This window comes from Malus domestica, chromosome 04 (genome assembly GCF_042453785.1).
Source record: "Malus domestica chromosome 04, GDT2T_hap1".
Classification (NCBI taxonomy): domain Eukaryota; kingdom Viridiplantae; phylum Streptophyta; class Magnoliopsida; order Rosales; family Rosaceae; genus Malus; species Malus domestica.
The window spans coordinates 26,194,063-26,207,256 of record NC_091664.1 but is presented as its reverse complement, the minus strand read 5'-3'; the positions used below and the strand labels follow the sequence as shown (position 1 = coordinate 26,207,256).

General features: G+C 35.1%; 1 pseudogene; it reads right to left on the bottom strand.

Annotated features, from left to right (window-relative positions):
• Positions 1–9,670: 9,670 nt before the first annotated feature.
• LOC103427652 (histone acetyltransferase TAP1-like) lies at positions 9,671–12,252 on the bottom strand (annotated as a pseudogene).
• Between the last annotated feature and the right edge of the window lie 942 nt (positions 12,253–13,194).

Sequence of the window (13,194 nt, the reverse complement as noted above, 5' to 3'; positions counted from 1 at the left end):
TTCCCAGGACCGGAACTTGTAAGAAGCTGACAATTTTATCCTTGAATTTTAATTTTAACCAATTACTCCACTGAATTTTTAAAATTGGCCAATTTCCCCATGAATTTTAATTTTAGCCGATTACCCCCTAAACTTATGTAATTGATCAATTTCCTCTCTTAACCTTAATTTCCCCCATAAACCCTAAAATCCAAACAAAAATTATACAAAGTGAACTAGCGGAAGAGAATAAGAAGAAAAAACATATTAGGGATAAAATTACATTTTTACAATTATAAAATTAAAGTTCGGGAAAGATTGGTCAATTATAAAAGCTTAGAGAGTAATCAGGGGATGAATTGACCATTTAAAAAAGTTTAGAGAATAATTGTCTAAAGTTAAAATTTATGTCGAAAATTGATAACTCTTTATAAGTTTGAGAGGAAATTGACAAATACTTCTTTAATAATTTCATCCAATTGCATTTAGAGAGATTCCAATTGCTTTGCTTACGGTCCATGCACATGTTTTTCAGTCAATAGCGTTTCTAAATCCAATGCTGACATTTTGTAGGGTTTATTGACAAAATAAAATACATGAAATAAAACCCCAAAGAAACGAGAGATTTTTCAGTATGACCGGCACATCGGATGATACATCATGTGTCATTATACAAATGGTGGGATATGTGTATTAAAAAGTTAATAACTTAAAAAATAAAATTTCTCACCACATACATAAAAACACTTGATGTACCACCCGTGTTCCCGTCATAATAAAAAATTTCTCCAAAAGAAACAAAAGATGTGGATGGGACGGTTCCACTTCCACCAATTGCAAAGGCAGCCGACCTCCACAAAAGTATCTTGAAAATTTCTGCTGTCCTTTCTTACAAGGATAACAAACTTGAAGAGCTCCACATTGTGCATTAATACATGGTGACATGAGGACCTATCCGAATCCTGCATTTATATACAACCTCCCATGGAACTTGTACCTGTACCCGGCTCGGATTGTACACTGAGAGATGCCAACTTGTTTGGGTGACCTATACGTTCGTTTGGTATTTGGGATTGGATTGGATTGGATTGAAGAACTCATAAAGTTTAAGGTATGTTGATGGTGGAGGTGATTGAATTTTTGTTTTGAGGAGATCGGAAGGGATCAAACATGAAGGAAAATTCTCACTCTCGACCCCTACAAAAGTGAATTGGATTGGCTACCTCATAACGTTGAAGGTATGTTGCATGCAAAAGGTCAATGCATTTTTTGTTTTGAGGAGAGATTTTTCAGTGTGACCAGAACACAGGTGGTACACCAAATGTCATTATACAAATGGTGTAATATGTGTATTAAAAAGTTAATAGCTTAAAAAAATAAAATTTCTCATCACTTATATAAAAACACGTGATGTATCACCCGTGTTCAGGTTATAATGAAAATTTTCTCGGGTTTTGAGGAAACATACCCTTTCAAATCCTTATAAAATAAATTGGAGTGAATACCTCATAAAATTCAATGTATGTTAAACGTAGAGGCGAATGATTTTTCATTTTGAAGAGATTAAAAGCGATTAGACAAGTACAAAACTTATTCCTTCTAATCCTACCCTTTTTGTTGGTATTGGGAGGGATAAATTCCCTTAACAACTAATCCATCTTCTATCTTCGACATGGACAAAATTTCTTTCATTTATTCTCTTGACACCCTTGAATATAACAGTCATGCAATCTTAGGCACCAAATGAACCCCATATACCAATTTCAAGTTTAAAGTTTATCTCTCTTTTTTCTCTCCACCAATTTATAAATTCATTATATTTTAAGAAAACTAATGAAAAAGATTTGAAAACTTTGAGTTTTAATCAAAATGACAAAAATGTGTTGTAAGTGAATAGTACCATGAGTGTTTTTTTAGAGTAAAAATGTTCTTTTTCGTTAAAGTGAACAGTACCGGAAGTGTTTCGATAAAACTATAATTTTTTCCCTTCTAATTTTTTTTTAATATTTATAAAATTTAGGTGGAAATTTAAACATAGATATTGAATGTTACCTTAGAAAGATACTGGAATCTTGACATTGTGGAAACTCACCATCCAGGCATTCAGCTACCTAGTCAAGGTTTGAAATAGTGTTCCAATCATAAGCTGCTTATTTTCTAACTTCAGAATTCACAAAGTAAAAATAAAGGGATAGAGCCACAAATTTGGAAATTATAGACTTTTACATCGGATTAAGTGATTAGCCACTTGCTCAAACCAATTTATCATAGCACAATCATGTTACGAGCTTGACCTTTTTGAAGTGTGAACTCCAGATCCGGTTTAGGCCTGGTTTGGTACAGATGTGGTTCTGAAAAAAGTTAGTATAAAAAAAAACTATGAGCTTTTTTGTGTTTGGTAAACATTCAACTTCAGCTTTTTTTTCACAGTTTTGGGTGAAAAAAAGCTAAAAACAAGAAGCTGCAAAACCCAACTTTGAAAAATCGGTTTTTTTTCACATCTGTTTTACATAAAAGTTTACCAAACACTATAATACTGCTTTTTTTTTTTTTTTTTTTATCAAAAGCATTTTTACAAAAAAGTTTACCAAACACTCTACAGCTTTATTTCACAACCGTTTATTCTCACAGCACAATAGAAGCAATTTTTTTCAAAGCACAGCAATACCAAACCAGCCTTAGTTTGCGTTGGGGTTGCATAGTCTCAAATATTAAGGCCCTATTTAAGATTGTTTTTTGAAACAGCTAAAGGTGGCTTACGACAACCAAAAATACTTATGGTTATGTTGAACATAAAAACTTAAAATACTCGTAAACACTAACATGTGATTCTTTAGAAAACACTTTCAAATACTTTTTTCATAATTACTTGAATTTTTAATAAAATTTTGGTGGCCACAAAATGGTTTTAAATACCCATTTGTACTAACAACTCTGGCTATAAGTTTATAACTCAAAAGATTTTAATGCACAAAAATATGAACAGAAGATTAGAATACATTGGCAAGGTGCATGCCTCAATTTGGGAGGAACTACTTCCATGTATCTTATACCGATGGTGGTTATTTCAATCCAATCATGGGTTATTGCCGTGAGATACAATTATGGTGTTGCTCTGAGTATAGTGAAATTTCTATCCTCAGTCCTTGTTTCATTAAATGCAATTGAAAATTACAACCAATCCATTTGCCTTTAGAAGAAGTTTCTAATTTTTTCCTTCCAGTCACATACAAGTCCCCATTTGCCATTTAATAATGAGGTATTGTCGGATTCTCCCCGGGACCGGAACTTGTAAGAAGATCACAATTTTATCCTTGAATTTTAATTTTAACCAATTACTTCATTGAACTTTTAAAATTGGCCAATTTCCCCATGAATTTTAATTTTAGCCGATTATACCTTGAACTTATATAATTGATCAATTTCCTCTCTTAACCTTAATTTCTCTCATGAACCCTAAAATCCAAACAAACATTTTACAAAGTGAACTAGCAGAAGAGAATAAGAAAAAACAGATTAGGGATAAACTTACATTTTTACAATTATAAAATTAAAGTTTGGGAAAGATTGGTCAATTAAAAAGTTTAGAGGATAATTGTCTAAAGTTAAAATTCAAGTCGAAAATTGATAACTCTTTACAAGTTTGAGAGGAAATCGACAAATACTTCTTTAATAATTTCATCCAATTGCATTTAGAGAGATTCTTATTGCTTTGCTCCAATGCTGACATTTTGTAGGGTTTATTGATAAAATAAAATACATGAAATAAGAATTCGGATCCTCTTTGTGAGGATTCTGGGGATCCGTTCATAGTATATCGTACGGTCAGAAATTATTTTAAATATTTTTATTTAAAATTAAATACAAATAGACAAAAACTGATCGCACGATATACAATGAATGAATACAATTTACAGATCCCTAAAATCTTTACCAAAAAGATCTGGAAAGGATCCACCCAAAAGAAACAAAAGATGTGGATGGGACGGTTCCACTTCCACCAATTGCAAAGGCAGCCGACCTCCACAAAAGTATCTTGAAAATTTCTGCTGTCCTTTCTTACAAGGATAACAAACTTGAAGAGCTTCAAATTGTGCATTAATACATGGTGACATGAGGACCCATCCGAATCCTGCATTTATAGACAACCTCCCATGGAACTTGTACCTGTACCTGGCTCAGATTGTACACTGAGAGATGCCAACTTGTTTGGGTGACCTATACGTTCATTTGGTATCTAGGATTAGATTGGATTGGAATGAAGAACTTGTAAAATTTAAGGTATGTTGATGGTGGAGTGGATCGAATTTTTGTTTTGAGGAGATCGGAAGGGATCAAACATGAAGGAAAATTCTCACTCTCGATCCCTACAAAAGTGAATTGGATTGGCTACCTCATAAAGTTGAAGGTATGCTGCATGCAAAGGTCAATGTTTTTGGTTTTGAGGAGATTAGAAGGGGTTAGCCGTGGAAAAAAAAAACTTTACCCTTCAAAATCTACTACTTTTGTGGAAACATGCCCTTTCAAATCCTTACAAAATCAAATTGGATTGAATACCTCATAAAATTCAATGTATGTTCAACGTAGAGGTGAATGATTTTTCGTTTTAAGGAGATTAAAAGCGATTAGACAAGTACAAAACTTATTCCTTTTAATGTCACGCTCCGATCCCGACATACGTTTAAGATCGACACGCGATGTCATCAAATACCCGTAAATCTAACATACCCTGCCTCCGGGATATGTACCAAATACCCTCAAGCCTCGAATTGCGTAGTGATTTTTTGTATACTTTATGGCTACATCTAATCTCCTCGTTAGACTGCTTACGTACCCTCAATAAGGATCAAGTCATTCGTAGTTCACCGTTCGCTATACTCGAACATTCATCACATAAATCACCATCTTTCAACAATATACCAAAATGCATATCATGCAATATTCCAAAGAACAAACGACAAAGTAGAATCATATTCTCTATATTGATCAGCAAGCCTAATCATAATGCCAACAATCACAACAAACATCATCCAATAATCTTACCAAACAATAACACGTACAATACATCAAAATGTAGGGCTAGAGCGACACAATTCGGCTGAAGCCTACATCTCTGAAGCTAAAATTGAATCCGAGGAACCAACAAGTTAAATGATACGATTTCGGACCATTCAACGAAATCCATCAACATCGGGTTCCGGACCATTTAACGGAACCAAGATACCAATGGGGATTCCGGACCACTCAACGGAAGCAAGACACCAAAAGGGATTCCGGACCACTTAACGGAATCCAAACTAAATTATGATCGCCTATTGAAATGTACCAAGTACAACTAGTCAGCATCACCTCTAGAATGCGTATAGTTCCCCCTCATGGATATACCAAGCAGAACCATATGCATAATCTCATCATGCAGGCAGTGATCACCCATTGCGGATATACCAAGTATGATCATCCCTGAATACATATGGTCCTCCATTGCGGATATTCCAAGCAGAACCATATGCATAGTCTAATAACATAGGCAGTGATCACCCATCGCGGGATATACCAAGCACGATCACCCCTAACAGTCTTTCATCACGGATATACCAAGCATGACTGTATTCTATAGCTCTAGGTAATGATCACCCATCGTGGATATACCAAGCATGATCATCCTTAACAGTCCCCCATCGCAGATATACCAAGTAGGACTGTATTTTATAGCTCTAGGTAGTGATCACCCATTGCAGATATACCAAGCATGATCACTCATAAGATGCGTATGGTCCCCCATCGTGGATGTACCAAGCAGGACAGTAAGCATAGTCTAATCATACAGGCAATGATCACCCATCGCAGATATACCAAGCATGATCACCCTTGAAATACGTATGGTCCCCCAACGCGGATATACCAAGCTGGACCATCCATGTACCTCTGCTACATGGTGCAGTAACTTCAACACACAACTTATCCAAACCCCAACCCCTATGAGTTACAACGTAGTCACCTACACCATCAACTTCTCAAGGCCATCTCTAATATGTCACACAAGCATATAAGTGTTACATCATACTTCTAATAGGATTCTAGGATCACATTGTCATAAAAATAATCATACACATCATTCACATTACTAAAAAGATAATTAAACCTACATATATCACAACCACCATCAGAACACAAGCCAAATCATGTTTAATAAATATAGGTCTATGGCTAAATATATAAAAATCACATTTCAATAGAAATCACATTTATAAAACCAATTCATATTCACAAATGATACTAATATAAGAAATTAAGATAATAACCATATCCCATATATTCAAGTTACTCTCTAACCAATGTGGGTCCACTAGACTTCACTTAGTATCCCGTAGTACCAATTTTAGTATCTAGAACGTTTCGAGACATGTTGACCAAAAGTCAACTTTCGGTCAATGGTAGGGTCCACAACTATACATAATTCGATTCGAAAGATTTGCTCATCAGATTTTAGATTTGTAAATTCCTAAGGTTCGCATTATTCTCATAGAACATCATACTAAAATCTCACCACGGTCCAACGGTCGGATCTCCGCCAATCACAATTTCCGGTGGCGGTCAACATTTTATTTTAACAACTTACAAATCCAATTTGGGAAGATCCGTATGTTGGATTCCTGATCCACAAGTTCCTATTGTCCTCAAATATTATGTACTATAACGTATTAAAGTTTGGTGACGATCCAACGGTCGGATCGTAGATTCATTTAATGTTCAAATGACGGTCTCTATCGAAACTATAGTCATACGACAAGATTTCGTCAATCGAACGTCACATATGGAATCAGGTTATCCAAATTAGTCTAGGAAGGGAAGGTGGGGTCTCAGCCCACGTGCCGCCGCATGTGGCGGCTGGCCGCTTCATCTCGCCAAAAAATTCAACTATTTTAAAAAATTACCAAATTTTATAGGAAAGTAGTTCTCGGTGAGAGGAGAAATTTTCATACCTGGGGCGAAGTCCAATTTGGCCGGGAAACAACTGAAATCAGCCTTGATCCTCTAGAATCCTAGAATTAAGTGTTCTTTGATTCGTCCTCAAATCGACTCCGACGTTCCAACCAATGATTGAACATTGTTCCTGAGCTTAAGGGAGGTACTTTGATGGTGAGGATTGAAGGAAATCATTTCACAAATGGCGGATTCCGCCACCGTGAACCCGCCAGTGTTATCTCACAAATTCGAGGTCAATTCGTGTTAATTTTTGAATGAATATGGAAGAGAATATGATGTTTAGTTGGTTCCAGGTAGTGGGTGGCTGCAATTTGCCAGAACAAGCGCCTAAAAAGGCGTCGAAAATCATGGAGAAGTCGAGTCCAGGTTACGGGTCAAAGGGGAATCTGGGTTTTCCCCTATTTCCCTATTCTCTCATTTCCCTCCTTTCTCCCTCTTTGATTGGGCCATCCTCTCCTCTCCTCTCCTCTCCCGATTCGCTGCACCTTCCCCCTTTTCTCTCCTGTACTATCTTCCTCTTCCGTTCATCTTCTTCTCCCCCTTCTTTTCTGATCTCTCCCCCTCTTCCTTTTTCTTCTTCTTCTTTAGTTGCCATTTGGCAGCTCTAATTTCTTTTTTCTTTTTTCAACCACTCACATGGCTTCCTTTTTCAACAATATGCGATCGAGGTGCTTTCTAAAAAAAATATACGTCGTAAATATAAACATCTTCAAATTAATAATACGAAAATACATAATTTTAAATAGTGAAATCCGAGGACGGGATTTCACATCTAATCCTACCCTTTTTGTTGGTATTGGGAGGGATAAATTCCCTTAACAACTAATTCATCTTCTATCTTTGACATTGACAAAAAAAAATATCATTTATTCTCTCGACAACATTGAATATAGTAGTCATCAAATCTCAAGCACCAAACCAACCCTATATACCAATTTCAAGTTTAAAGTTTATCTCTCATTTTTCTCTCCACCAATTTATAAATTCATTATATTTTTCCTTCTGATTTTTTTTAAATATTTTATAAAATTTAGGTGGAAATTTAAATATAGATATTGAATTTTACCTTAGAAACACACTGGAATCTTGACATTGTGGAAACTCACCATCCATGCATTCAGCTACCTAGTCAAGGTTTGAAAGAGTGTTCCAATCATAAGATGTTTATTTTCAACTTCAAAATTCAAAAGGTAAGAATGATTGTCGGAAAAAACCAAGAGTCCCCAAGAGACAGGTGATAGAATTTGGGAGTCGCTCAACAAAGGCCAACAGAGCTCCTTCAACGATGCTAATCGTGGATTCACTCACACGATCAACCCAAACCCTTAATTTTAGAAGGAGAAACAAGTCACTTCAATTGCACAAAGCAAATAATATTTTAAAAGGAAAACTAAAGAAAATAACTTCAAATATTTACCTTTTAATAAAAAATCACTCACTAACTTTATTTAATAACAATGACAAAAGACTAATAAATAAATAAACTCCTAAAAACCCCAACTTGCATTGGGGCACGTACCCCCTCCCAACTTCACTTTGTTCTCCCATTGTCAGCTACATTAATAGATTTTTTGTTTTGTTTTGTTTAGAATAAGAAAAATACTTCAAATTGAATTACATTCTCCAGTTTTACTTTTGTGGTGTTGTTTTCCAATAGTAGTCATGATGACGAGAAACTTTTTAATGTGCCCAGAATATAGAGTGGTACACTTTATACAAGTTGTGAGATTCTTGTGTTAAAAAATTAATAATATAAAAGATAAAATTTTCCACCACTTATGTAATAACACGTGGTATACCATTTGTGTTACGGGCACAAGGAAATTTTTCTTCAAGATGACACCTAAGCTCAAGAAATTGGATGGAGAGCTACATTTATTATTGTAGGTATGTGAATAATATGAGGAAATTTTAATTTGGTAATTGAAAACAGCTTTTTAAATATAATTATTGAGAACATAATCTTCTCAAGATTTTGATCTAAAGAGTCACTTCTAGGTTCATCGTTTTCAGAGCAATGGGTGCTTTTACAGGATCAAAAAGGGTCTAAGTTTCAAACCTTATGAAACTGAACCAAGAATTAAACACTATTTATAAAACTTCACCAATAAGTAGACACTATTCATGGTACTATACCAATAAATAGACATTATTTATGAAATTTGACCAATTAGTAGACACTATTTATGAAACGAAAACAAGAATTAAGTATTATTTTCAAAACTAAACCAATAGGTGGAAACTATTTATGAAACAGAACTATATACTATTTATGAAACAAGTGTCAGAATTAGACAATATTTATGAAACATGATCAAGAACTAGGCATTATTTATGAAAGTAGACCAATAACTAGACACTATTTATGAAACTGTACAAATTATTATACATTATTTATGAAACTGGACTCAATAACTAGACATTATTTATGAAACATGACCAAAAACTAGGTACTATTTATGAAAGTGGGCAAAAAACTAGGCACTATTTATGAAATTAGACTAATAAATAGTATAGTATCATTCAGTTTCATAAATAGTGCAGTTTCATAAACAGTGTACAAATCCCCCTGCATCATGGTTTTTTTTTTTCTTTAATTGTGTCATTTTCATTAAAATTTAAGGGTTTTTCATTAAAATATTTTTTTTTCATTAAATAAAATTATAGCATGATTTTTTGTTAAAATAAACTCAGCCCCAAGCCCTTTTCATGAAAGTTTCCGATTTTTATTTCATTCAAGTCTCCTTTCTCAAGGGTTTAGTACGTGATATTTATAAGGTATACAACACAATGAACGGGATAGGGCCACAAATTTGGAAATTATAAACTTTGACATTGGATTAACCACTTGCTCTCTAAACCAATTTAACATAGCACAATAATGTTACAAGCTTGACCTTTTTGAAGTGAGAACTAATACTTTGGGTACCAAAACATGCCTTTGATGCCCTCCGGGTCCGGTTCAAAACGCAAATTTTGATAGAACTCTACAACTGCAATGACAATGAAAATGACCACGTTAATACAAGCTGAAAATGCTAAAGCTGGCAACAGCCGAGGTGGAAATGAAAAAGCTCGACGAGTCATAAGAAGGAACATCGATGTAGAGTAGGGTTGGTGGAAAAAGATTTGTGATGTCACCGTGCAGTTGTAATTGTATGGCAATGGCAGACAAGCTCATCAATCTTGAACAACTTAAATAGAACAATGGCATGATACCATAATAGACTGAACGCTACAAATAATTGTTGTTTTACCCTGACTATCTGCAAAGAGTGAAATGCTTCCGATGTCCCTCTGCAGAAGAGCCCGTATAATCTTTTCAACAAGAGCCTTTCCGAGGCCTGGGCCCTGAATGATAAAGACATCATGGGTAACAGTCATGAAAACATGTTACGCGATTAGTGCTTTAAGTCCAACACACAATGTATAAGCGTACCTGATAGCTGGGATCAACAAGGACATCCCAAATTGTGGCATTGAAGGCATGATCTGATGTAGCTCGAGCCATGCCAATTAACTTCTTCTGGTCATTCCCTTCTGTCATATAATATAGACTGCAACACCAATTGTGTGAAAAAGGACTGCAACAATGCTCTATCCACTATGTACGTGTTCCAGGTGATTTCCAAACTGAATGCAATGTGGCAACCAAGTAGCTATTTTTCAAAGATGCAGCTAGTTTCGACAGCGGCCTCCGAGGCCAACCTACCTATAAGAATTACATTGAAGTTACTTGACTTTCGCAGTGGATATAAGATAGCATACTATCTCCACATGTTGCAATTGGATAAATAGAGAGAGAAATAGATAGCATTATATGTCATATACAGTAAAAGAATGACAGAACAACTTCACTAAAAGGTCAATCAGGTAAAATGCATCCAAAAATAAGTAGAGTCCGGACCTATGAAGAGTGACTTAAACACAACTGGGAGTTCAAAAGACATTGACTATTAGAAGAATGTGCAAAAGAAGCACCAACAACAGCATAGTTACCTTATCACAAGGGGCTTGAAGATCGTACACATCAATATCTCCACCAGAAGAAAATATTATTTCTTCAAGTGTTCCATCCGGTCCAGTCCTCTGAATGAGAACTAATTCTTGAGGCAGAGGTTCTTCGTCTTCCTCCTCTTCTGGGAGCGTGGACGGTGATTCTACTACTTGTGTGGTGGTGTTGTTTAAAATACTGCAACAAGAAGTGAGTTAACGACAATCATAACTTTTCTCTGCGTGTGTGTGATGATATCTAATTTCTCGCTGTTTTAGACTTCAATTAGTACCAATTTCAAAACTGCAGAAGTGGTACAAGCATTGAGCATGCTGCCAATAGGCAACCTTTAGATGCACCAATTTAAGCTTTGAAGCCCAACAAAATGTAAACTCTCTTTCTACGAAACGTATCATTAATCCATAAAGTAACATACTTTCTAAACAAGTTCACTGATTAAGCGCTCAAACCAATCAATGGCTTCATATTTGCCCGTTTCAACAATCGAGCACTAAGTGACATGGCAAATTCAACATTCTAAATCAGTTCACCTGGATTTAATGGATTGAATCCCCAAAAGCCAGCCTTGGGTCGATATCCCTTATGCATCCTTCTTGCTGCAAAAGATACAGAAAAAGATCAAAGAAACTTGGATCATGGTTCACTATGCAGACATGAGCAAGTGTACATCAATCGGTACATACCTTTGGCAAGCTGCTCTCTCACATTGCAAGGAAACAGTAACTTATCCGATGCTTGACGACACGATTCAAACGAAACAATCCGGCATCTGCCACGAACACAGCCGAAAAGGTACATCATTTTCTTCAATCCACCATCATCAAGTAATTAACTTTACACGCAAATGGTTACTTTCAACACATTCTTTTGTGCAATTAAACTGTTTTCGAACTAAGAATGCTCGTTAGAATCTTGTTTTCTTGATACATAAGCCTACCAATAAGTTATTAAGTGCAAAGCTACCAAAATTTTCAAATTTTCCAAGAGACAGCTCGATAAACAGACATGGGTTGAAGCGAAATTACAAAAAGACTGACTGATGGGTGGGAAGGGAAGAACTTACAGAGGATAGGATGCGCAGGCAGCACTCAGCGTACGCATCGTCTTCTTGCTTGTTCTTCTTCTTGTTGTTGTTGCTGTGGAGCTGTGTGAGTGACCGCAAGCTCTGTTGCTAGGGAATTCGGATAGTTTGCGCTTTGGGAAAACCATACATGGCGAAAGCAAAAGCAAAAGCAAAAGCAAAAGCTCTTTTGGCCAATCGGTTATGGCGCACACAACTTTTTGTTTTCCCCCTTATTGGCCCTGCCTCCATGTGAACTCTAAATTGTTCATTTTAACGAAAAATCATATTTTTATATTAAAAATTCAATTCTGGTACTATTATATTATTCTTACTCAAAGTTTTCAAGTCATTTTCATTAGTTTTCTTTTTTCTCTTTCACCCTTTAATCTCCTTTTATCAATTTTTTTTTATATTTTTATTCTTCTATTTGAAGTTTAGAAAAATAATAAAAACACTTTTTTTTTTTGGCCTTTTACACTCTTATTTAATAGGCGTTTAAAAATCACCACTGAAAGAATAAGGGTCAAGTCATATGTTAAAATGGGGGTCGTTCTCAGCGCATCACAAAAGAATGGTGTGCAGTCCATACACCCAACTAGGGGTGGATTTTTTTGCCAAATTGCCATACCAACCGAATTGCCAACCGTGCCATACCGATTTTGTGCCAAATTTTTTGTGCCAACGGTAATGGTACGGTATTGTACCGTACCGAAAGTTCGTGGTACGGTATTGGTAATGGATACCATTACCACGGTATTACCATACAGTACCGAAAATATAATATAATATATAATTTATATAAATTATATAATATATAATTATAATATAACACATATTTATAAATTATAATACATTTTCTTTGTTTGTTAAATGGTTTTCAACTTTAATTCTTCTTACTACTAATATGTTTTCTTCGTTTGTAATATAGGCTTGACACAAACTCAATCTTCTACAAGTTCAATGTCTCATCCAAAAGCTTCGACATCTTAAACTTGAAGAATTGATCAATGAATTTTACCTTTTGAAGTTTAGTTTCAATTTTCCTTTGGTTTGAAACTTTAACTTCTATTTGGATTGTTAACTTCTATTTGTTTTGGTTTGTAACTTCTATTTGGATTGTAAGTTTAATTTTCATTTTGATGCATAATTT